At 62.4% G+C, this 24,127-nt stretch overlaps 14 non-coding genes across 14 annotated transcripts; 5 read left to right on the top strand and 9 right to left on the bottom strand.

Annotated features, from left to right (window-relative positions):
• Window positions 1–1,436: 1,436 nt before the first annotated feature.
• TRNAG-GCC (transfer RNA glycine (anticodon GCC)) lies at window positions 1,437–1,507 on the top strand. Its single transcript has one exon. It is a non-coding gene; the product is annotated as a tRNA-Gly (tRNA).
• Window positions 1,508–6,113: 4,606 nt separating this feature from the next.
• On the bottom strand, window positions 6,114–6,185 carry TRNAE-CUC (transfer RNA glutamic acid (anticodon CUC)). The gene has a single exon. It is a non-coding gene; the product is annotated as a tRNA-Glu (tRNA).
• Window positions 6,186–6,472: 287 nt separating this feature from the next.
• TRNAG-UCC (transfer RNA glycine (anticodon UCC)) lies at window positions 6,473–6,544 on the bottom strand. Its single transcript has one exon. It is a non-coding gene; the product is annotated as a tRNA-Gly (tRNA).
• Window positions 6,545–7,166: 622 nt separating this feature from the next.
• TRNAD-GUC (transfer RNA aspartic acid (anticodon GUC)) lies at window positions 7,167–7,238 on the bottom strand. Its single transcript has one exon. It is a non-coding gene; the product is annotated as a tRNA-Asp (tRNA).
• Window positions 7,239–7,830: 592 nt separating this feature from the next.
• On the top strand, window positions 7,831–7,913 carry TRNAL-CAG (transfer RNA leucine (anticodon CAG)). Its single transcript has one exon. It is a non-coding gene; the product is annotated as a tRNA-Leu (tRNA).
• Window positions 7,914–9,588: 1,675 nt separating this feature from the next.
• On the top strand, window positions 9,589–9,659 carry TRNAG-GCC (transfer RNA glycine (anticodon GCC)). Its single transcript has one exon. It is a non-coding gene; the product is annotated as a tRNA-Gly (tRNA).
• A 4,606-nt stretch (window positions 9,660–14,265) lies between these two features.
• Window positions 14,266–14,337, bottom strand: TRNAE-CUC (transfer RNA glutamic acid (anticodon CUC)). Its single transcript has one exon. It is a non-coding gene; the product is annotated as a tRNA-Glu (tRNA).
• A 287-nt stretch (window positions 14,338–14,624) lies between these two features.
• Window positions 14,625–14,696, bottom strand: TRNAG-UCC (transfer RNA glycine (anticodon UCC)). The gene has a single exon. It is a non-coding gene; the product is annotated as a tRNA-Gly (tRNA).
• A 622-nt stretch (window positions 14,697–15,318) lies between these two features.
• TRNAD-GUC (transfer RNA aspartic acid (anticodon GUC)) lies at window positions 15,319–15,390 on the bottom strand. The gene has a single exon. It is a non-coding gene; the product is annotated as a tRNA-Asp (tRNA).
• A 592-nt stretch (window positions 15,391–15,982) lies between these two features.
• On the top strand, window positions 15,983–16,065 carry TRNAL-CAG (transfer RNA leucine (anticodon CAG)). Its single transcript has one exon. It is a non-coding gene; the product is annotated as a tRNA-Leu (tRNA).
• A 1,678-nt stretch (window positions 16,066–17,743) lies between these two features.
• TRNAG-GCC (transfer RNA glycine (anticodon GCC)) lies at window positions 17,744–17,814 on the top strand. The gene has a single exon. It is a non-coding gene; the product is annotated as a tRNA-Gly (tRNA).
• A 4,606-nt stretch (window positions 17,815–22,420) lies between these two features.
• TRNAE-CUC (transfer RNA glutamic acid (anticodon CUC)) lies at window positions 22,421–22,492 on the bottom strand. Its single transcript has one exon. It is a non-coding gene; the product is annotated as a tRNA-Glu (tRNA).
• A 287-nt stretch (window positions 22,493–22,779) lies between these two features.
• On the bottom strand, window positions 22,780–22,851 carry TRNAG-UCC (transfer RNA glycine (anticodon UCC)). Its single transcript has one exon. It is a non-coding gene; the product is annotated as a tRNA-Gly (tRNA).
• Window positions 22,852–23,473: 622 nt separating this feature from the next.
• TRNAD-GUC (transfer RNA aspartic acid (anticodon GUC)) lies at window positions 23,474–23,545 on the bottom strand. The gene has a single exon. It is a non-coding gene; the product is annotated as a tRNA-Asp (tRNA).
• Window positions 23,546–24,127: the final 582 nt, after the last annotated feature.

The raw sequence follows: 24,127 nt of genomic DNA, 5'->3' as shown, positions 1-24,127 counted from the left end.
ACGCACTCCCCACCACCTCACACGCCCTCTTCCCTGGCCCCACACACACAGCGAGCGACCGCGACCACCTTCCACGCTCTTCCCTACCTATCTCCTCCGCCCGCCTTCTCCTCACTCGCCCAAACAGACGCAGCCCAGACTCTGCCCCTATTCCTCCTTTTCCCGCCTTCCTCCCACCGGCCTCCGCCCAGCGCCCAGGGCCCAGCGCCCACCGCCTTGAATCGCCGCTGCGCTGCCCAGAGGCCTCCGGCGTGCACAGCCCGCTCGGTTTCACCCTCCAACCTCTGACCGCCGAACAGCAGCGAGCGAGCGACCCGCTCTTGGAGCCGCGCACACTTCTCCCACCACAGGCACGCCATCCAACATCCTGCCCTTTCCTCCGGTACCCCTCGGACCCCGCCTGCGCATTCCACTCTCCCGACGCCCTAGGCAGGTCGCCGATCTCACCTCGCTACTTGTGCTCCCTTCCCGCTAACACCTGCCTGCCGGCCCACCTGCAGCCGGGACGCCTGCCGGCCAGAGGCAGCGGGATCCCTGCACACAGCCTGGCAGGCGAGTCCGTACCCGGAAAGATAGCCAACGAGGAATCACGAGCGGAAGCCCTAGATCCCCGTCACGCGCCCACAAACGCCAGGCCCCGCCGGGACAGCTCTGCGCCACACCACACCGCATCCCCACGCGGGAAGCCGCGGCCTGGGCCGTCCCAGCCACACCCAGCGCGCCTTCTCCCGGGTCAGCCAGCTGCGGCTCTGCCAAAGCGCTCCTCCGCTCCTTTCTGGCGCTCCAGCCTCCCTGCCAGCCCATCGGGGCCGGACCCCGAGTGCGAGCCGGTGGCCTGGGTCAGAGCGCAGAAGCGAGGCGCCCACGGACTTGGTCTGCGTTTCTGAGCCGCACGCGGCGGCTGCGAGACCCGTCCCCCATCGCCGCCCCCGCTCGCTGACACGCTGACACACCCACCCCCACACCCACCCGCAGCTGACACAAGCGAGAAGGCCAGCCCGGCCGGAACAACAACAACAACAACAACAACAACAACAACAAAGAAAACAAAACAAAACAAACACAAAAGAAAAACTCTGGGTCTGGGCCGGGGATCCGCGCTCAGCAAGGCCCGCCACAGCTCAGCTGCCCACACGGGGCATTCGGGCGCGGGCCACGGCTGGTCCTTCCCCTGGCCACCCCGGCGGGCAGTCTCTGGGCTCTGGGCGGCAGAGAAAGCGCAAGACGGGAGGAGTCGGCCTCTCTCCCTCTGCTCTCCCTCCGCGCCGCGCCCCAGGTCCCTCGACGTGACGGGAGCCTCCCCTTCTGCTCGCCCCGTCGGGCCAGCCTCTCGTGGACGCCCCAATGGGACGGAGACCCACGGCAGGCGGTGACCAGTGAACGGCGGCTGGTGGCGAGTTCCGCTGTGCCAGCTTCCGTTGGCGTTTACCATCGGTGCATGGGTGGTTCAGTGGTAGAATTCTCGCCTGCCACGCGGGAGGCCCGGGTTCGATTCCCGGCCCATGCAGCACGCCCTCCCATTTTGGTGCTGCTGCTGCTCCAAATGGAGCTGCGCTCGCCTCTGCCGCCTCCTTACACTCCGGGCGCGCCAGCGTGTCCTGCAACGGCTGCGCTCCCACGCGCGATGCCCCTCTGCCCTTTCTTCCGTGCCTCTCTCCACTGACTTGCGGGTGAGGCTGACCCCTCCCCCCTTCCTTGGTAAAAACAACCCCTCCAAACACGAAAGCACGCCAGACACCAGCCCTTGGCAACCTCCTGGTCCTGTTTCTCTTCACTACCCTGCCACCACCTCTGCCCGACGCATTTCACTTCAAGGAATATCGCCAGGCACCACGGGCTTGCACCCACTCGCCCCACCTCTTCTCTTCACCCTTCACCACCTCTACCTCTTGGTCTCTCTCTCTCCCCCTCGATGGCTCCCCACATCCAGAAAATGTTGCCATGGTTGCCCTTCCATCCTGAAGACGGCTTATTTATGTCTGGGGTCCAGTTGCATTCCCTACCCCTTCGGGACGCGGGACGTGGCCTCCAGTCGCTCTGTCACGATGTCTGCCCCACCCTGGGCTGCTTGTCACCTCACCCCAGCCCCACTCCGTATTCTGACTGCCCAGCCCAAGCAGCATCCCAGTCTCCCCGGCGGGGATCCCCCTTGACCACACAGACTTCCTTCCTTCCAAGACCCACCCGCTGACAATGTACTCTTCCGTCCAGCCTTCAGGCTCAGCCCTCCCTCCGCCGTCTTTTTCTCACCCCAACCGCCTTTTCACTCACACACACACAGACACACACACACATTCTCACTCCCTCTCTCTCTCTGTCTCACTGGGTCTCCAGCTCTCTCTCGCGCTCTCTCTCTCTCTCTCTCTCTCTCTCTCTCTGTGACTCTATCTCTCTGTCTCTCTCTCTCTCTCGCACATCCAGCTCTCCCTCTCGCCGTCAATGCCCCTCTCTCACACGACTCATATCCCTCAACCCTGGCCTCCTTCAGGCTCTTCAGACACATGGCAGCTCCGCCACCAGCTGCGATCCCTCCGACCGCATGGGCAGCCCGCGAGGTGCCCTAACGCCCCAGGCCTCTGCACGACTTCCGTTTGACTGGATAGCCTCACTCCCAGACCTTGCCAGCCAGTCCTCTGCACCCCCTGGACACCCTGGACTCTTTCTTCCAGCTCCCAGCACACGACATGCTTCTCTCCTTTCCTTGGTGTCAGCCCCTTGCCCCGGGCTGGGCTGGACGCCAGCCACGGGAACGGACACCTTCGTCCATCACTGTCACCCGCTGACATCCACCCACATCGCCCTGGCAAGCAAGCCAGCCTCCCGTGGGGATGGCAAACCTCTCCATCCCCGATAGGGTCTGGTCTCTCTCTGCAGGTGATCCGACTGTGCCAAGATCCCACGAATGACACGGGACAGCTTTGTGCAGTTGGTTGGACCTCTACTTTGCCCCTAAAGAGAGTATTGGCAAGAAGTCGACTGACCTCTGCCATTGACTCGGGGAATCAGCCAAACAGTAAGATCAATACGGGTTGAATAGAGGGTTGGAGAACTGGGCTCATCTGTGCTAAGGAGGGGATGGGAAGAAAGTTCCACAGCGAATCTTGGCGTTGGGGATAGGTACCGTCTCCACATGTTCCTTGACACTTGGAGAGAAGATCGAGAGCGTAGGTCAGGCAATGGGAAGCAAACCTCGGCTACAAGTCTATCATGAACCCCAACTCCGCACATGTGGCTTTGGTCAGCTTGGCTGTTGGGTTTTCCCCACCAGCTCCTGCGTCCTCCACGCTTCAATGCCCGTGGCCAGGTTGGTCCAAATAACGGGACCTCTCGAGAGTCGTTTTCACATCCAGAATAGGCGAGAATCTCAAACCTGTCAACAGTGAGTGGGAGCACGTGTACACACGTGCGCGTGTATGTTGCGGGAAGTCAGGGACCCCGAACGGAGGGGCCGGCTGGAGCTGGGGCAGAGGAACATAAATTGTGAAGATTTCATTTCTATATGGACATTTATGGGTTCCCAAATAATACTTTTATAATTCCTTATGCCTGTCTTTGCTTTAATCTCTGAATCCTGTTATCTTCGTAAGCTGAGGATGGACGTCACCTCAGGACCACGGTGATAATTGGGGTAACTGTACAAATTGACTGTAAAACATGTGTGTTTGAACAATATGAAATCAGTGCACCTTGAGAAAGAATAGAATAACAGCGATTTTTAGGGAACAAGGGAAGACAGCCATAAGGTCTGACTGACTGCGGGGTCGGGCAAAAAGCGCCGTAGTTTTCTTCTTGCAGAGAGCCCATAAGCGGACGTGCAAGTAGGGAAGATACCGCTAAATTCTTTTCCTAGCAAGGAATATTGAGATTAATACTCTGGGAAGGGAATGCATTCCTGGTGGGAGGTCTATAAACAGCCGCTCTGGGAACGGCTGTCCTATGCGGTCGAGATAAGGCCTGAGACACGCCCTGGTCTCCTGCAGTACCATCAGGCTTATCAGGGCGGGGAAAAACTGCGCCCTGCTGCGTTTGTGGTCAGGCCGGTTGTCTGCTCTCGAACCCCGTTTTCTGTTGTTTGAGATGTTTATCAAGACAATACGTGCACCGCTGAACGTAGACCCTTATCAATAAATCTGCTTTTGCCCTTTGCCCTGTTCCCTCAGAAGCATGCGATCTGTGTTCTGCTTTTTGCCCTTCGAAGCATGTGATCTTTGTACCTACTCCCCGTTCGTACACCCCCTCCCCTTTTGAAAGCCTTAACAAAAACTTGCCGGTTTTGAGGCTCGGGTGGGCATCACGGTCCTACCGATATGTGATGTCACCCCCGGCGGCCCAGCTGTCAAATTCCTCTCTTTGTACTCTCCCTCTTTATTTCTCAGCCGGCCGGCACTTACGGAAAATAGAAGGAACCTACGCCGAAATATCGGGGGCGGGTTCCCCCGATAGGTGTATGAAGAAAATGCTCACCGTCACCCATCGTCGGGGAAATGCAAATGAAAACCACGAGGAGCTGTCATCTTACCCCGCTTAGGATGGCTATCATTAAAGCCGGAGGGAAAATAACCAACCCTGGCGACGAGGTAGACAAAAGGCAAGACTTAGACCCCGTCGGCGGAAAGGCGAATAAGTACAGCCGCCAGGAAAAACGGCATGGAGATATCTGAAAACAAAATGCAACAAACTGACAAACAAACAAAACCCCACCCCAACCCTACCCTGCCACCTCCCCCCAACCCCTCGCACACAGATAATTCAAGGTAGAGCTACCTTTGGGCCCGGCAATCCCGCGGATGGGTGTTTAACCAAAGCACCAGGAAATCTGAATTTCCGAGGGATACCTGCACCCCCATGTTTACTGCAGCACTGTTCACAATTGCAGAAACGTCGAATCAACCTAAGTGTCCATCGGCCGGGAAATGGATTAACGAAAACGTGGCATGTGGACACCATGGAATACGATTTGGCCATAGAAAGGAAGGAAATCCTCTCGTCTGCAGCAACAGAGGTGGAACTAAAGGTCACGATGTAACCTCAAATGAGCCGGGCACAGAAAGACACGGAGGGCAGGTTCTGATTCCAATCGTGGGAATTGAACAATCAGAAAGTTCACCTTGTGGAGGTAGAGAGCAGAACGATAGACACCAGAGGCTGGAGAGGGTGGGTGGGTGACTGGGGTGAAGAGAGGTTGGCGAAATGGGTACGAGCATGCGTTTCGACGGAGGCAATACGTTCTAATAATGTTCCATGGCAGAGTGGGGCCACTAGGGGTCACAACGATGTATTAGCGTGTGTTTCAGAGCTGGAAGACAGCACCTGAGGTGTTCCCAACAGGTAGAGATGACAGATACCCACGGGATGGATGCCCTACATCCCCTCAGTTGATCATCGATCGCCACGCAATCTACACGTGTTACCGCATGTCACAGGAGTCCCATCAATATCATGTCCGCATGAAGAAAAACATAATCATGCTACAAGGGCGATTGTCACAGCTCTGGCTCCCCAGCGCCATGGCCCGTGGTCTCGGCTCCTCAAGTTCCGCTGCCATTTCTACCAAAGCCGCTGACACCCGTGGAGCCCAGTCACGGATCCCGCGCTCCAAGGGTCTGGCACGCCTTGGAAAAGCCAGTGCGCTTGCTGGCATGAGTGGCTCTGGCACGTGGCCCAAACGCTGGGCGCAGATCCCCCGCAGCCGAGAGAGAAGTGGCCCGTCAGCCACCCGGCTTGGCTTGGCGGAAGCCGCTCTGCTCGAGAGTCCTGGCCCATTCCGTGGCCAGACGAGGGTGCGAGGTGGGCGGCGGCGGCGGCGGTAGTGGCCGCGGTCACCTGGCGGCCATGGGAGGAGAAAGCCTGACCCGGCCGGTGGGCCTTGCCACTGAGAAAGAGTGGGAGGGAGGCGAGCACCTGACAAGGAAGAACTGTGACGCGGATGTTGCGAAGGTGGCGCCAGCGAGGCCAAAAGGACGGAGGGGTGGAGGTAGGCTGGGAGGTGGGGGCGCACGTGGAGGCCGCCGGAGGTTGTGGCTGGGGCGCCTGAGAAGCGAGGGAGCCTGTTGGTCAAAAGGGGAGGTGTGAAGGGGCCTGGCAGTTGGCAGGCAGAGCCAAAGAAGGAAGGCTTCCCTGACCGGGAATCGAACCCGGGCCGCGGCGGTGAGAGCGCCGAATCCTAACCACTAGACCACCAGGGAGAGACGGCCTTCAGGGCCCGGCTTGGGCCTCCTGGCCCCAGCGCCTGTGGCCCCAGCATTGGGCGCTACCTTGGCGCCTGTCCCCTGCTTCCCTTTAAAACAAACACCCGCAACCAGCCCCGGAGACGCGGGCGGCAACCCGCCCGCCCCAACCAGCAGCTCTGGCCCTGTTCGCAGCACACCCTCCAAACACCGCGCCCCTCCTTCCCGGGCGCACACGCACGCAGCCCCTGGCCAAGCTCCGACACGAGCCCCGCGCCGGGGACCTCCGCAAAAGGTCGGCCCGCTGCGTTGGCCGGGAATCGAACCCGGGTCAACTGCTTGGAAGGCAGCTATGCTCACCACTATACCACCAACGCCGCACGGCGCGGGCAGCCCCGCCACGCCGGCCCGGGGCTCCCACGAGCGCGCCGCCCACGCCCGGCGCAGCAGCGCCCCGACGCCCCGGCCGTCCGCCTGCCCGCCCGCAGCTCCGCGCTGCCACGGCCCCGCCAAAGGCCGGCCCGCGCCCCACCGGTGCAAGGCGAGCGCGGCTGCCCCGTTCCGCCCCCGTTCTGCGTCTGGGGGCGCTCTCGCTCCCTCGCAGACCGGGGCCGCCGGAGTCCTTCTCCACCAGGTGTCCGGGGGGCACACGGCCGGCGTCCACAGGGTCCTCAACTCCTCCGCCTCCCACCGACCGCCGCCGGGCCCTGTGCCAAGTGGCAGAAAGCCTCTTCCCACAACCACTTTGGGCCGGCAGCTCGCTGGGCGCCCTGGGGGCCAGAGGAGGCCGCCCGGCTGTGGCGATCAAGCGGCGGGCGAGAAGAAAAGGGAGGAGGCCAAGGGGGCCCCTGAGGCCAAGGGGGCCCAGAGGGCCCAGGGGGCCAAGGGGCCAGGCAGGTCAGGCCCGGGATGGCGCCCTGCGACTAGCTGGAGGGCGGAGGAAGGAGAAGGAGGGCCCACAGGCTGGGTCCGAGGCGGCGGCCCTAAAAGGACTGCTGCCTCCCCGTCGGGGAATCGAACCCCGGTCTCCCGCGTGACAGGCGGGGATACTCACCACTATACTAACGAGGACGACGGCCACGGTCGCCGGGACGCCAGACCCCACTCCGACCGCGGACGCCTAGCCCTGCCTTGATCCCCTCCCCCGACCGCAGGGGCCCCGCGCCTGCTCGCCCTCCACCCGCCACCCGCCACCCGCCACCCGCCACCGTTGGCGCGGCCTACCCCGACACCCAACAAAGCACCCTGCGGTCCCCACTGGGACCCGGAGCCGGACCCCGACAGCTACCGGAGCGGCGTGGAACCTCCCCTTGCGCCCTGCCTGCCGTCTCCAGCGCGGGGATCGCGCCGGCAGGAAGAGGCTGCGGGCGAAACAGCCAGGCTGCTGCTCCTAGGACGTGGTGGGCGCGCGCCCTGCGGGGTTCCGCCAGCGGAGGCGCGGGCGCGGGGGCGGGCGGCGGCGCCCGGCCCGACGCGGACCGTTTGGGTCCGGGGTGGGGACGCGGAGGCGTCCACGCCAACGCCGGCCGGCTCCGTTCACTCGGCGCCCGCTCCGGCCCCGCGGTCCGTCGGTTGCGCACCGAACCCAGGCAGGCGCCGGCCAAGGGCGCCGGCGTTCGCGCCGGGTCCCAGCCAGGCGAGCGGCGACGCGCCCCGGCGCGCCGTCAGGATGGCCGAGCGGTCTAAGGCGCTGCGTTCAGGTCGCAGTCTCCCCTGGAGGCGTGGGTTCGAATCCCACTCCTGACAACCCGACCTTTTGGCCCGCCCGCCGGAGGGCAACGCCCATCGCAACCCTGGAGCACCTTTGGTCGGTTCCTGCCTTGAGCCCTTGCCCACTCTCCAAACTCCAGCCCCCTTGAAGCAAGCCTCCAAAACGCCGCCGCTTCTCAGGCACGTCCCTTCTTCCTGCCCACCCGCCGGCCGTCGCAGAAACAGCCCAGGACCATGCGCCAGCGCCCGCGACCCTTTACCGATTGCCCTTCGGACAGACGCACTCCCCACCACCTCACACGCCCTCTTCCCTGGCCCCACACACACAGCGAGCGACCGCGACCACCTTCCACGCTCTTCCCTACCTATCTCCTCCGCCCGCCTTCTCCTCACTCGCCCAAACAGACGCAGCCCAGACTCTGCCCCTATTCCTCCTTTTCCCGCCTTCCTCCCACCGGCCTCCGCCCAGCGCCCAGGGCCCAGCGCCCACCGCCTTGAATCGCCGCTGCGCTGCCCAGAGGCCTCCGGCGTGCACAGCCCGCTCGGTTTCACCCTCCAACCTCTGACCGCCGAACAGCAGCGAGCGAGCGACCCGCTCTTGGAGCCGCGCACACTTCTCCCACCACAGGCACGCCATCCAACATCCTGCCCTTTCCTCCGGTACCCCTCGGACCCCGCCTGCGCATTCCACTCTCCCGACGCCCTAGGCAGGTCGCCGATCTCACCTCGCTACTTGTGCTCCCTTCCCGCTAACACCTGCCTGCCGGCCCACCTGCAGCCGGGACGCCTGCCGGCCAGAGGCAGCGGGATCCCTGCACACAGCCTGGCAGGCGAGTCCGTACCCGGAAAGATAGCCAACGAGGAATCACGAGCGGAAGCCCTAGATCCCCGTCACGCGCCCACAAACGCCAGGCCCCGCCGGGACAGCTCTGCGCCACACCACACCGCATCCCCACGCGGGAAGCCGCGGCCTGGGCCGTCCCAGCCACACCCAGCGCGCCTTCTCCCGGGTCAGCCAGCTGCGGCTCTGCCAAAGCGCTCCTCCGCTCCTTTCTGGCGCTCCAGCCTCCCTGCCAGCCCATCGGGGCCGGACCCCGAGTGCGAGCCGGTGGCCTGGGTCAGAGCGCAGAAGCGAGGCGCCCACGGACTTGGTCTGCGTTTCTGAGCCGCACGCGGCGGCTGCGAGACCCGTCCCCCATCGCCGCCCCCGCTCGCTGACACGCTGACACACCCACCCCCACACCCACCCGCAGCTGACACAAGCGAGAAGGCCAGCCCGGCCGGAACAACAACAACAACAACAACAACAACAACAAAGAAAACAAAACAAAACAAACACAAAAGAAAAACTCTGGGTCTGGGCCGGGGATCCGCGCTCAGCAAGGCCCGCCACAGCTCAGCTGCCCACACGGGGCATTCGGGCGCGGGCCACGGCTGGTCCTTCCCCTGGCCACCCCGGCGGGCAGTCTCTGGGCTCTGGGCGGCAGAGAAAGCGCAAGACGGGAGGAGTCGGCCTCTCTCCCTCCGCTCTCCCTCCGCGCCGCGCCCCAGGTCCCTCGACGTGACGGGAGCCTCCCCTTCTGCTCGCCCCGTCGGGCCAGCCTCTCGTGGACGCCCCAATGGGACGGAGACCCACGGCAGGCGGTGACCAGTGAACGGCGGCTGGTGGCGAGTTCCGCTGTGCCAGCTTCCGTTGGCGTTTACCATCGGTGCATGGGTGGTTCAGTGGTAGAATTCTCGCCTGCCACGCGGGAGGCCCGGGTTCGATTCCCGGCCCATGCAGCACGCCCTCCCATTTTGGTGCTGCTGCTGCTCCAAATGGAGCTGCGCTCGCCTCTGCCGCCTCCTTACACTCCGGGCGCGCCAGCGTGTCCTGCAACGGCTGCGCTCCCACGCGCGATGCCCCTCTGCCCTTTCTTCCGTGCCTCTCTCCACTGACTTGCGGGTGAGGCTGACCCCTCCCCCCTTCCTTGGTAAAAACAACCCCTCCAAACACGAAAGCACGCCAGACACCAGCCCTTGGCAACCTCCTGGTCCTGTTTCTCTTCACTACCCTGCCACCACCTCTGCCCGACGCATTTCACTTCAAGGAATATCGCCAGGCACCACGGGCTTGCACCCACTCGCCCCACCTCTTCTCTTCACCCTTCACCACCTCTACCTCTTGGTCTCTCTCTCTCCCCCTCGATGGCTCCCCACATCCAGAAAATGTTGCCATGGTTGCCCTTCCATCCTGAAGACGGCTTATTTATGTCTGGGGTCCAGTTGCATTCCCTACCCCTTCGGGACGCGGGACGTGGCCTCCAGTCGCTCTGTCACGATGTCTGCCCCACCCTGGGCTGCTTGTCACCTCACCCCAGCCCCACTCCGTATTCTGACTGCCCAGCCCAAGCAGCATCCCAGTCTCCCCGGCGGGGATCCCCCTTGACCACACAGACTTCCTTCCTTCCAAGACCCACCCGCTGACAATGTACTCTTCCGTCCAGCCTTCAGGCTCAGCCCTCCCTCCGCCGTCTTTTTCTCACCCCAACCGCCTTTTCACTCACACACACACAGACACACACACACATTCTCACTCCCTCTCTCTCTCTGTCTCACTGGGTCTCCAGCTCTCTCTCGCGCTCTCTCTCTCTCTCTCTCTCTCTCTCTCTCTGTGACTCTATCTCTCTGTCTCTCTCTCTCTCTCGCACATCCAGCTCTCCCTCTCGCCGTCAATGCCCCTCTCTCACACGACTCATATCCCTCAACCCTGGCCTCCTTCAGGCTCTTCAGACACATGGCAGCTCCGCCACCAGCTGCGATCCCTCCGACCGCATGGGCAGCCCGCGAGGTGCCCTAACGCCCCAGGCCTCTGCACGACTTCCGTTTGACTGGATAGCCTCACTCCCAGACCTTGCCAGCCAGTCCTCTGCACCCCCTGGACACCCTGGACTCTTTCTTCCAGCTCCCAGCACACGACATGCTTCTCTCCTTTCCTTGGTGTCAGCCCCTTGCCCCGGGCTGGGCTGGACGCCAGCCACGGGAACGGACACCTTCGTCCATCACTGTCACCCGCTGACATCCACCCACATCGCCCTGGCAAGCAAGCCAGCCTCCCGTGGGGATGGCAAACCTCTCCATCCCCGATAGGGTCTGGTCTCTCTCTGCAGGTGATCCGACTGTGCCAAGATCCCACGAATGACACGGGACAGCTTTGTGCAGTTGGTTGGACCTCTACTTTGCCCCTAAAGAGAGTATTGGCAAGAAGTCGACTGACCTCTGCCATTGACTCGGGGAATCAGCCAAACAGTAAGATCAATACGGGTTGAATAGAGGGTTGGAGAACTGGGCTCATCTGTGCTAAGGAGGGGATGGGAAGAAAGTTCCACAGCGAATCTTGGCGTTGGGGATAGGTACCGTCTCCACATGTTCCTTGACACTTGGAGAGAAGATCGAGAGCGTAGGTCAGGCAATGGGAAGCAAACCTCGGCTACAAGTCTATCATGAACCCCAACTCCGCACATGTGGCTTTGGTCAGCTTGGCTGTTGGGTTTTCCCCACCAGCTCCTGCGTCCTCCACGCTTCAATGCCCGTGGCCAGGTTGGTCCAAATAACGGGACCTCTCGAGAGTCGTTTTCACATCCAGAATAGGCGAGAATCTCAAACCTGTCAACAGTGAGTGGGAGCACGTGTACACACGTGCGCGTGTATGTTGCGGGAAGTCAGGGACCCCGAACGGAGGGGCCGGCTGGAGCTGGGGCAGAGGAACATAAATTGTGAAGATTTCATTTCTATATGGACATTTATGGGTTCCCAAATAATACTTTTATAATTCCTTATGCCTGTCTTTGCTTTAATCTCTGAATCCTGTTATCTTCGTAAGCTGAGGATGGACGTCACCTCAGGACCACGGTGATAATTGGGGTAACTGTACAAATTGACTGTAAAACATGTGTGTTTGAACAATATGAAATCAGTGCACCTTGAGAAAGAATAGAATAACAGCGATTTTTAGGGAACAAGGGAAGACAGCCATAAGGTCTGACTGACTGCGGGGTCGGGCAAAAAGCGCCGTAGTTTTCTTCTTGCAGAGAGCCCATAAGCGGACGTGCAAGTAGGGAAGATACCGCTAAATTCTTTTCCTAGCAAGGAATATTGAGATTAATACTCTGGGAAGGGAATGCATTCCTGGTGGGAGGTCTATAAACAGCCGCTCTGGGAACGGCTGTCCTATGCGGTCGAGATAAGGCCTGAGACACGCCCTGGTCTCCTGCAGTACCATCAGGCTTATCAGGGCGGGGAAAAACTGCGCCCTGCTGCGTTTGTGGTCAGGCCGGTTGTCTGCTCTCGAACCCCGTTTTCTGTTGTTTGAGATGTTTATCAAGACAATACGTGCACCGCTGAACGTAGACCCTTATCAATAAATCTGCTTTTGCCCTTTGCCCTGTTCCCTCAGAAGCATGCGATCTGTGTTCTGCTTTTTGCCCTTCGAAGCATGTGATCTTTGTACCTACTCCCCGTTCGTACACCCCCTCCCCTTTTGAAAGCCTTAACAAAAACTTGCCGGTTTTGAGGCTCGGGTGGGCATCACGGTCCTACCGATATGTGATGTCACCCCCGGCGGCCCAGCTGTCAAATTCCTCTCTTTGTACTCTCCCTCTTTATTTCTCAGCCGGCCGGCACTTACGGAAAATAGAAGGAACCTACGCCGAAATATCGGGGGCGGGTTCCCCCGATAGGTGTATGAAGAAAATGCTCACCGTCACCCATCGTCGGGGAAATGCAAATGAAAACCACGAGGAGCTGTCATCTTACCCCGCTTAGGATGGCTATCATTAAAGCCGGAGGGAAAATAACCAACCCTGGCGACGAGGTAGACAAAAGGCAAGACTTAGACCCCGTCGGCGGAAAGGCGAATAAGTACAGCCGCCAGGAAAAACGGCATGGAGATATCTGAAAACAAAATGCAACAAACTGACAAACAAACAAAACCCCACCCCAACCCTACCCTGCCACCTCCCCCCAACCCCTCGCACACAGATAATTCAAGGTAGAGCTACCTTTGGGCCCGGCAATCCCGCGGATGGGTGTTTAACCAAAGCACCAGGAAATCTGAATTTCCGAGGGATACCTGCACCCCCATGTTTACTGCAGCACTGTTCACAATTGCAGAAACGTCGAATCAACCTAAGTGTCCATCGGCCGGGAAATGGATTAACGAAAACGTGGCATGTGGACACCATGGAATACGATTTGGCCATAGAAAGGAAGGAAATCCTCTCGTCTGCAGCAACAGAGGTGGAACTAAAGGTCACGATGTAACCTCAAATGAGCCGGGCACAGAAAGACACGGAGGGCAGGTTCTGATTCCAATCGTGGGAATTGAACAATCAGAAAGTTCACCTTGTGGAGGTAGAGAGCAGAACGATAGACACCAGAGGCTGGAGAGGGTGGGTGGGTGACTGGGGTGAAGAGAGGTTGGCGAAATGGGTACGAGCATGCGTTTCGACGGAGGCAATACGTTCTAATAATGTTCCATGGCAGAGTGGGGCCACTAGGGGTCACAACGATGTATTAGCGTGTGTTTCAGAGCTGGAAGACAGCACCTGAGGTGTTCCCAACAGGTAGAGATGACAGATACCCACGGGATGGATGCCCTACATCCCCTCAGTTGATCATCGATCGCCACGCAATCTACACGTGTTACCGCATGTCACAGGAGTCCCATCAATATCATGTCCGCATGAAGAAAAACATAATCATGCTACAAGGGCGATTGTCACAGCTCTGGCTCCCCAGCGCCATGGCCCGTGGTCTCGGCTCCTCAAGTTCCGCTGCCATTTCTACCAAAGCCGCTGACACCCGTGGAGCCCAGTCACGGATCCCGCGCTCCAAGGGTCTGGCACGCCTTGGAAAAGCCAGTGCGCTTGCTGGCATGAGTGGCTCTGGCACGTGGCCCAAACGCTGGGCGCAGATCCCCCGCAGCCGAGAGAGAAGTGGCCCGTCAGCCACCCGGCTTGGCTTGGCGGAAGCCGCTCTGCTCGAGAGTCCTGGCCCATTCCGTGGCCAGACGAGGGTGCGAGGTGGGCGGCGGCGGCGGCGGTAGTGGCCGCGGTCACCTGGCGGCCATGGGAGGAGAAAGCCTGACCCGGCCGGTGGGCCTTGCCACTGAGAAAGAGTGGGAGGGAGGCGAGCACCTGACAAGGAAGAACTGTGACGCGGATGTTGCGAAGGTGGCGCCAGCGAGGCCAAAAGGACGGAGGGGTGGAGGTAGGCTGGGAGGTGGGGGCGCACGTGGAGGCCGCCGGAGGTTGTGGCTGGGGCGCCTGAGAAGCGAGGGAGCCTGTTGGTCAAAAGGGGAGGTGTGAAGGGGCCTGGCAGTTGGCAGGCAGAGCCAAAGAAGGAAGGCTTCCCTGACCGGGAATCGAACCCGGGCCGCGGCGGTGAGAGCGCCGAATCCTAACCACTAGACCACCAGGGAGAGACGGCCTTCAGGGCCCGGCTTGGGCCTCCTGGCCCCAGCGCCTGTGGCCCCAGCATTGGGCGCTACCTTGGCGCCTGTCCCCTGCTTCCCTTTAAAACAAACACCCGCAACCAGCCCCGGAGACGCGGGCGGCAACCCGCCCGCCCCAACCAGCAGCTCTGGCCCTGTTCGCAGCACACCCTCCAAACACCGCGCCCCTCCTTCCCGGGCGCACACGCACGCAGCCCCTGGCCAAGCTCCGACACGAGCCCCGCGCCGGGGACCTCCGCAAAAGGTCGGCCCGCTGCGTTGGCCGGGAATCGAACCCGGGTCAACTGCTTGGAAGGCAGCTATGCTCACCACTATACCACCAACGCCGCACGGCGCGGGCAGCCCCGCCACGCCGGCCCGGGGCTCCCACGAGCGCGCCGCCCACGCCCGGCGCAGCAGCGCCCCGACGCCCCGGCCGTCCGCCTGCCCGCCCGCAGCTCCGCGCTGCCACGGCCCCGCCAAAGGCCGGCCCGCGCCCCACCGGTGCAAGGCGAGCGCGGCTGCCCCGTTCCGCCCCCGTTCTGCGTCTGGGGGCGCTCTCGCTCCCTCGCAGACCGGGGCCGCCGGAGTCCTTCTCCACCAGGTGTCCGGGGGGCACACGGCCGGCGTCCACAGGGTCCTCAACTCCTCCGCCTCCCACCGACCGCCGCCGGGCCCTGTGCCAAGTGGCAGAAAGCCTCTTCCCACAACCACTTTGGGCCGGCAGCTCGCTGGGCGCCCTGGGGGCCAGAGGAGGCCGCCCGGCTGTGGCGATCAAGCGGCGGGCGAGAAGAAAAGGGAGGAGGCCAAGGGGGCCCCTGAGGCCAAGGGGGCCCAGAGGGCCCAGGGGGCCAAGGGGCCAGGCAGGTCAGGCCCGGGATGGCGCCCTGCGACTAGCTGGAGGGCGGAGGAAGGAGAAGGAGGGCCCACAGGCTGGGTCCGAGGCGGCGGCCCTAAAAGGACTGCTGCCTCCCCGTCGGGGAATCGAACCCCGGTCTCCCGCGTGACAGGCGGGGATACTCACCACTATACTAACGAGGACGACGGCCACGGTCGCCGGGACGCCAGACCCCACTCCGACCGCGGACGCCTAGCCCTGCCTTGATCCCCTCCCCCGACCGCAGGGGCCCCGCGCCTGCTCGCCCTCCACCCGCCACCCGCCACCCGCCACCCGCCACCGTTGGCGCGGCCTACCCCGACACCCAACAAAGCACCCTGCGGTCCCCACTGGGACCCGGAGCCGGACCCCGACAGCTACCGGAGCGGCGTGGAACCTCCCCTTGCGCCCTGCCTGCCGTCTCCAGCGCGGGGATCGCGCCGGCAGGAAGAGGCTGCGGGCGAAACAGCCAGGCTGCTGCTCCTAGGACGTGGTGGGCGCGCGCCCTGCGGGGTTCCGCCAGCGGAGGCGCGGGCGCGGGGGCGGGCGGCGGCGCCCGGCCCGACGCGGACCGTTTGGGTCCGGGGTGGGGACGCGGAGGCGTCCACGCCAACGCCGGCCGGCTCCGTTCACTCGGCGCCCGCTCCGGCCCCGCGGTCCGTCGGTTGCGCACCGAACCCAGGCAGGCGCCGGCCAAGGGCGCCGGCGTTCGCGCCGGGTCCCAGCCAGGCGAGCGGCGACGCGCCCCGGCGCGCCGTCAGGATGGCCGAGCGGTCTAAGGCGCTGCGTTCAGGTCGCAGTCTCCCCTGGAGGCGTGGGTTCGAATCCCACTCCTGACAACCCGACCTTTTGGCCCGCCCGCCGGAGGGCAACGCCCATCGCAACCCTGGAGCACCTTTGGTCGGTTCCTGCCTTGAGCCCTTGCCCACTCTCCAAACTCCAGCCCCCTTGAAGCAAGCCTCCAAAACGCCGCCGCTTCTCAGGCACGTCCCTTCTTCCTGCCCACCCGCCGGCCGTCGCAGAAACAGCCCAGGACCATGCGCCAGCGCCCGCGACCCTTTACCGATTGCCCTTCGGACAGACGCACTCCCCACCACCTCACACGCCCTCTTCCCTGGCCCCACACACACAGCGAGCGACCGCGACCACCTTCCACGCTCTTCCCTACCTATCTCCTCCGCCCGCCTTCTCCTCACTCGCCCAAACAGACGCAGCCCAGACTCTGCCCCTATTCCTCCTTTTCCCGCCTTCCTCCCACCGGCCTCCGCCCAGCGCCCAGGGCCCAGCGCCCACCGCCTTGAATCGCCGCTGCGCTGCCCAGAGGCCTCCGGCGTGCACAGCCCGCTCGGTTTCACCCTCCAACCTCTGACCGCCGAACAGCAGCGAGCGAGCGACCCGCTCTTGGAGCCGCGCACACTTCTCCCACCACAGGCACGCCATCCAACATCCTGCCCTTTCCTCCGGTACCCCTCGGACCCCGCCTGCGCATTCCACTCTCCCGACGCCCTAGGCAGGTCGCCGATCTCACCTCGCTACTTGTGCTCCCTTCCCGCTAACACCTGCCTGCCGGCCCACCTGCAGCCGGGACGCCTGCCGGCCAGAGGCAGCGGGATCCCTGCACACAGCCTGGCAGGCGAGTCCGTACCCGGAAAGATAGCCAACGAGGAATCACGAGCGGAAGCCCTAGATCCCCGTCACGCGCCCACAAACGCCAGGCCCCGCCGGGACAGCTCTGCGCCACACCACACCGCATCCCCACGCGGGAAGCCGCGGCCTGGGCCGTCCCAGCCACACCCAGCGCGCCTTCTCCCGGGTCAGCCAGCTGCGGCTCTGCCAAAGCGCTCCTCCGCTCCTTTCTGGCGCTCCAGCCTCCCTGCCAGCCCATCGGGGCCGGACCCCGAGTGCGAGCCGGTGGCCTGGGTCAGAGCGCAGAAGCGAGGCGCCCACGGACTTGGTCTGCGTTTCTGAGCCGCACGCGGCGGCTGCGAGACCCGTCCCCCATCGCCGCCCCCGCTCGCTGACACGCTGACACACCCACCCCCACACCCACCCGCAGCTGACACAAGCGAGAAGGCCAGCCCGGCCGGAACAACAACAACAACAACAACAACAACAACAACAAAGAAAACAAAACAAAACAAACACAAAAGAAAAACTCTGGGTCTGGGCCGGGGATCCGCGCTCAGCAAGGCCCGCCACAGCTCAGCTGCCCACACGGGGCATTCGGGCGCGGGCCACGGCTGGTCCTTCCCCTGGCCACCCCGGCGGGCAGTCTCTGGGCTCTGGGCGGCAGAGAAAGCGCAAGACGGGAGGAGTCGGCCTCTCTCCCTCTGCTCTCCCTCCGCGCCGCGCCCCAGGTCCCTCGACGTGACGGGAGCCTCCCCTTCTGCTCGCCCCGTCGGGCCAGCCTCTCGTGGACGCCCCAATGGGACGGAGACCCACGGCAGGCGGTGACCAGTGAACGGCGGCTGGTGGCGAGTTCCGCTGTGCCAGCTTCCGTTGGCGTTTACCATCGGTGCATGGGTGGTTCAGTGGTAGAATTCTCGCCTGCCACGCGGGAGGCCCGGGTTCGATTCCCGGCCCATGCAGCACGCCCTCCCATTTTGGTGCTGCTGCTGCTCCAAATGGAGCTGCGCTCGCCTCTGCCGCCTCCTTACACTCCGGGCGCGCCAGCGTGTCCTGCAACGGCTGCGCTCCCACGCGCGATGCCCCTCTGCCCTTTCTTCCGTGCCTCTCTCCACTGACTTGCGGGTGAGGCTGACCCCTCCCCCCTTCCTTGGTAAAAACAACCCCTCCAAACACGAAAGCACGCCAGACACCAGCCCTTGGCAACCTCCTGGTCCTGTTTCTCTTCACTACCCTGCCACCACCTCTGCCCGACGCATTTCACTTCAAGGAATATCGCCAGGCACCACGGGCTTGCACCCACTCGCCCCACCTCTTCTCTTCACCCTTCACCACCTCTACCTCTTGGTCTCTCTCTCTCCCCCTCGATGGCTCCCCACATCCAGAAAATGTTGCCATGGTTGCCCTTCCATCCTGAAGACGGCTTATTTATGTCTGGGGTCCAGTTGCATTCCCTACCCCTTCGGGACGCGGGACGTGGCCTCCAGTCGCTCTGTCACGATGTCTGCCCCACCCTGGGCTGCTTGTCACCTCACCCCAGCCCCACTCCGTATTCTGACTGCCCAGCCCAAGCAGCATCCCAGTCTCCCCGGCGGGGATCCCCCTTGACCACACAGACTTCCTTCCTTCCAAGACCCACCCGCTGACAATGTACTCTTCCGTCCAGCCTTCAGGCTCAGCCCTCCCTCCGCCGTCTTTTTCTCACCCCAACCGCCTTTTCACTCACACACACACAGACACACACACACATTCTCACTCCCTCTCTCTCTCTGTCTCACTGGGTCTCCAGCTCTCTCTCGCGCTCTCTCTCTCTCTCTCTCTCTCTCTCTCTCTGTGACTCTATCTCTCTGTCTCTCTCTCTCTCTCGCACATCCAGCTCTCCCTCTCGCCGTCAATGCCCCTCTCTCACACGACTCATATCCCTCAACCCTGGCCTCCTTCAGGCTCTTCAGACACATGGCAGCTCCGCCACCAGCTGCGATCCCTCCGACCGCATGGGCAGCCCGCGAGGTGCCCTAACGCCCCAGGCCTCTGCACGACTTCCGTTTGACTGGATAGCCTCACTCCCAGACCTTGCCAGCCAGTCCTCTGCACCCCCTGGACACCCTGGACTCTTTCTTCCAGCTCCCAGCACACGACATGCTTCTCTCCTTTCCTTGGTGTCAGCCCCTTGCCCCGGGCTGGGCTGGACGCCAGCCACGGGAACGGACACCTTCGTCCATCACTGTCACCCGCTGACATCCACCCACATCGCCCTGGCAAGCAAGCCAGCCTCCCGTGGGGATGGCAAACCTCTCCATCCCCGATAGGGTCTGGTCTCTCTCTGCAGGTGATCCGACTGTGCCAAGATCCCACGAATGACACGGGACAGCTTTGTGCAGTTGGTTGGACCTCTACTTTGCCCCTAAAGAGAGTATTGGCAAGAAGTCGACTGACCTCTGCCATTGACTCGGGGAATCAGCCAAACAGTAAGATCAATACGGGTTGAATAGAGGGTTGGAGAACTGGGCTCATCTGTGCTAAGGAGGGGATGGGAAGAAAGTTCCACAGCGAATCTTGGCGTTGGGGATAGGTACCGTCTCCACATGTTCCTTGACACTTGGAGAGAAGATCGAGAGCGTAGGTCAGGCAATGGGAAGCAAACCTCGGCTACAAGTCTATCATGAACCCCAACTCCGCACATGTGGCTTTGGTCAGCTTGGCTGTTGGGTTTTCCCCACCAGCTCCTGCGTCCTCCACGCTTCAATGCCCGTGGCCAGGTTGGTCCAAATAACGGGACCTCTCGAGAGTCGTTTTCACATCCAGAATAGGCGAGAATCTCAAACCTGTCAACAGTGAGTGGGAGCACGTGTACACACGTGCGCGTGTATGTTGCGGGAAGTCAGGGACCCCGAACGGAGGGGCCGGCTGGAGCTGGGGCAGAGGAACATAAATTGTGAAGATTTCATTTCTATATGGACATTTATGGGTTCCCAAATAATACTTTTATAATTCCTTATGCCTGTCTTTGCTTTAATCTCTGAATCCTGTTATCTTCGTAAGCTGAGGATGGACGTCACCTCAGGACCACGGTGATAATTGGGGTAACTGTACAAATTGACTGTAAAACATGTGTGTTTGAACAATATGAAATCAGTGCACCTTGAGAAAGAATAGAATAACAGCGATTTTTAGGGAACAAGGGAAGACAGCCATAAGGTCTGACTGACTGCGGGGTCGGGCAAAAAGCGCCGTAGTTTTCTTCTTGCAGAGAGCCCATAAGCGGACGTGCAAGTAGGGAAGATACCGCTAAATTCTTTTCCTAGCAAGGAATATTGAGATTAATACTCTGGGAAGGGAATGCATTCCTGGTGGGAGGTCTATAAACAGCCGCTCTGGGAACGGCTGTCCTATGCGGTCGAGATAAGGCCTGAGACACGCCCTGGTCTCCTGCAGTACCATCAGGCTTATCAGGGCGGGGAAAAACTGCGCCCTGCTGCGTTTGTGGTCAGGCCGGTTGTCTGCTCTCGAACCCCGTTTTCTGTTGTTTGAGATGTTTATCAAGACAATACGTGCACCGCTGAACGTAGACCCTTATCAATAAATCTGCTTTTGCCCTTTGCCCTGTTCCCTCAGAAGCATGCGATCTGTGTTCTGCTTTTTGCCCTTCGAAGCATGTGATCTTTGTACCTACTCCCCGTTCGTACACCCCCTCCCCTTTTGAAAGCCTTAACAAAAACTTGCCGGTTTTGAGGCTCGGGTGGGCATCACGGTCCTACCGATATGTGATGTCACCCCCGGCGGCCCAGCTGTCAAATTCCTCTCTTTGTACTCTCCCTCTTTATTTCTCAGCCGGCCGGCACTTACGGAAAATAGAAGGAACCTAGGCCGAAATATCGGGGGCGGGTTCCCCCGATAGGTGTATGAAGAAAATGCTCACCGTCACCCATCGTCGGGGAAATGCAAATGAAAACCACGAGGAGCTGTCATCTTACCCCGCTTAGGATGGCTATCATTAAAGCCGGAGGGAAAATAACCAACCCTGGCGACGAGGTAGACAAAAGGCAAGACTTAGACCCCGTCGGCGGAAAGGCGAATAAGTACAGCCGCCAGGAAAAACGGCATGGAGATATCTGAAAACAAAATGCAACAAACTGACAAACAAACAAAACCCCACCCCAACCCTACCCTGCCACCTCCCCCCAACCCCTCGCACACAGATAATTCAAGGTAGAGCTACCTTTGGGCCCGGCAATCCCGCGGATGGGTGTTTAACCAAAGCACCAGGAAATCTGAATTTCCGAGGGATACCTGCACCCCCATGTTTACTGCAGCACTGTTCACAATTGCAGAAACGTCGAATCAACCTAAGTGTCCATCGGCCGGGAAATGGATTAACGAAAACGTGGCATGTGGACACCATGGAATACGATTTGGCCATAGAAAGGAAGGAAATCCTCTCGTCTGCAGCAACAGAGGTGGAACTAAAGGTCACGATGTAACCTCAAATGAGCCGGGCACAGAAAGACACGGAGGGCAGGTTCTGATTCCAATCGTGGGAATTGAACAATCAGAAAGTTCACCTTGTGGAGGTAGAGAGCAGAACGATAGACACCAGAGGCTGGAGAGGGTGGGTGGGTGACTGGGGTGAAGAGAGGTTGGCGAAATGGGTACGAGCATGCGTTTCGACGGAGGCAATACGTTCTAATAATGTTCCATGGCAGAGTGGGGCCACTAGGGGTCACAACGATGTATTAGCGTGTGTTTCAGAGCTGGAAGACAGCACCTGAGGTGTTCCCAACAGGTAGAGATGACAGATACCCACGGGATGGATGCCCTACATCCCCTCAGTTGATCATCGATCGCCACGCAATCTACACGTGTTACCGCATGTCACAGGAGTCCCATCAATATCATGTCCGCATGAAGAAAAACATAATCATGCTACAAGGGCGATTGTCACAGCTCTGGCTCCCCAGCGCCATGGCCCGTGGTCTCGGCTCCTCAAGTTCCGCTGCCATTTCTACCAAAGCCGCTGACACCCGTGGAGCCCAGTCACGGATCCCGCGCTCCAAGGGTCTGGCACGCCTTGGAAAAGCCAGTGCGCTTGCTGGCATGAGTGGCTCTGGCACGTGGCCCAAACGCTGGGCGCAGATCCCCCGCAGCCGAGAGAGAAGTGGCCCGTCAGCCACCCGGCTTGGCTTGGCGGAAGCCGCTCTGCTCGAGAGTCCTGGCCCATTCCGTGGCCAGACGAGGGTGCGAGGTGGGCGGCGGCGGCCGCGGTAGTGGCCGCGGTCACCTGGCGGCCATGGGAGGAGAAAGCCTGACCCGGCCGGTGGGCCTTGCCACTGAGAAAGAGTGGGAGGGAGGCGAGCACCTGACAAGGAAGAACTGTGACGCGGATGTTGCGAAGGTGGCGCCAGCGAGGCCAAAAGGACGGAGGGGTGGAGGTAGGCTGGGAGGTGGGGGCGCACGTGGAGGCCGCCGGAGGTTGTGGCTGGGGCGCCTGAGAAGCGAGGGAGCCTGTTGGTCAAAAGGGGAGGTGTGAAGGGGCCTGGCAGTTGGCAGGCAGAGCCAAAGAAGGAAGGCTTCCCTGACCGGGAATCGAACCCGGGCCGCGGCGGTGAGAGCGCCGAATCCTAACCACTAGACCACCAGGGAGAGACGGCCTTCAGGGCCCGGCTTGGGCCTCCTGGCCCCAGCGCCTGTGGCCCCAGCATTGGGCGCTACCTTGGCGCCTGTCCCCTGCTTCCCTTTAAAACAAACACCCGCAACCAGCCCCGGAGACGCGGGCGGCAACCCGCCCGCCCCAACCAGCAGCTCTGGCCCTGTTCGCAGCACACCCTCCAAACACCGCGCCCCTCCTTCCCGGGCGCACACGCACGCAGCCCCTGGCCAAGCTCCGACACGAGCCCCGCGCCGGGGACCTCCGCAAAAGGTCGGCCCGCTGCGTTGGCCGGGAATCGAACCCGGGTCAACTGCTTGGAAGGCAGCTATGCTCACCACTATACCACCAACGCCGCACGGCGCGGGCAGCCCCGCCACGCCGGCCCGGGGCTCCCACGAGCGCGCCGCCCACGCCCGGCGCAGCAGCGCCCCGACGCCCCGGCCGTCCGCCTGCCCGCCCGCAGCTCCGCGCTGCCACGGCCCCGCCAAAGGCCGGCCCGCGCCCCACCGGTGCAAGGCGAGCGCGGCTGCCCCGTTCCGCCCCCGTTCTGCGTCTGGGGGCGCTCTCGCTCCCTCGCAGACCGGGGCCGCCGGAGTCCTTCTCCACCAGGTGTCCGGGGGGCACACGGCCGGCGTCCACAGGGTCCTCAACTCCTCCGCCTCCCACCGACCGCCGCCGGGCCCTGTGCCAAGTGGCAGAAAGCCTCTTCCCACAACCACTTTGGGCCGGCAGCTCGCTGGGCGCCCTGGGGGCCAGAGGAGGCCGCCCGGCTGTGGCGATCAAGCGGCGGGCGAGAAGAAAAGGGAGGAGGCCAAGGGGGCCCCTGAGGCCAAGGGGGCCCAGAGGGCCCAGGGGGCCAAGGGGCCAGGCAGGTCAGGCCCGGGATGGCGCCCTGCGACTAGCTGGAGGGCGGAGGAAGGAGAAGGAGGGCCCACAGGCTGGGTCCGAGGCGGCGGCCCTAAAAGGACTGCTGCCTCCCCGTCGGGGAATCGAACCCCGGTCTCCCGCGTGACAGGCGGGGATACTCACCACTATACTAACGAGGACGACGGCCACGGTCGCCGGGACGCCAGACCCCACTCCGACCGCGGACGCCTAGCCCTGCCTTGATCCCCTCCCCCGACCGCAGGGGCCCCGCGCCTGCTCGCCCTCCACCCGCCACCCGCCACCCGCCACCCGCCACCGTTGGCGCGGCCTACCCCGACACCCAACAAAGCACCCTGCGGTCCCCACTGGGACCCGGAGCCGGACCCCGACAGCTACCGGAGCGGCGTGGAACCTCCCCTTGCGCCCTGCCTGCCGTCTCCAGCGCGGGGATCGCGCCGGCAGGAAGAGGCTGCGGGCGAAACAGCCAGGCTGCTGCTCCTAGGACGTGGTGGGCGCGCGCCCTGCGGGGTTCCGCCAGCGGAGGCGCGGGCGCGGGGGCGGGCGGCGGCGCCCGGCCCGACGCGGACCGTTTGGGTCCGGGGTGGGGACGCGGAGGCGTCCACGCCAACGCCGGCCGGCTCCGTTCACTCGGCGCCCGCTCCGGCCCCGCGGTCCGTCGGTTGCGCACCGAACCCAGGCAGGCGCCGGCCAAGGGCGCCGGCGTTCGCGCCGGGTCCCAGCCAGGCGAGCGGCGACGCGCC

Source organism: Macaca mulatta, chromosome 1, assembly GCF_049350105.2.
Source record: "Macaca mulatta isolate MMU2019108-1 chromosome 1, T2T-MMU8v2.0, whole genome shotgun sequence".
NCBI lineage: Eukaryota > Metazoa > Chordata > Mammalia > Primates > Cercopithecidae > Macaca > Macaca mulatta.
This window is presented reverse-complemented; position numbering and strand designations above follow the sequence as displayed.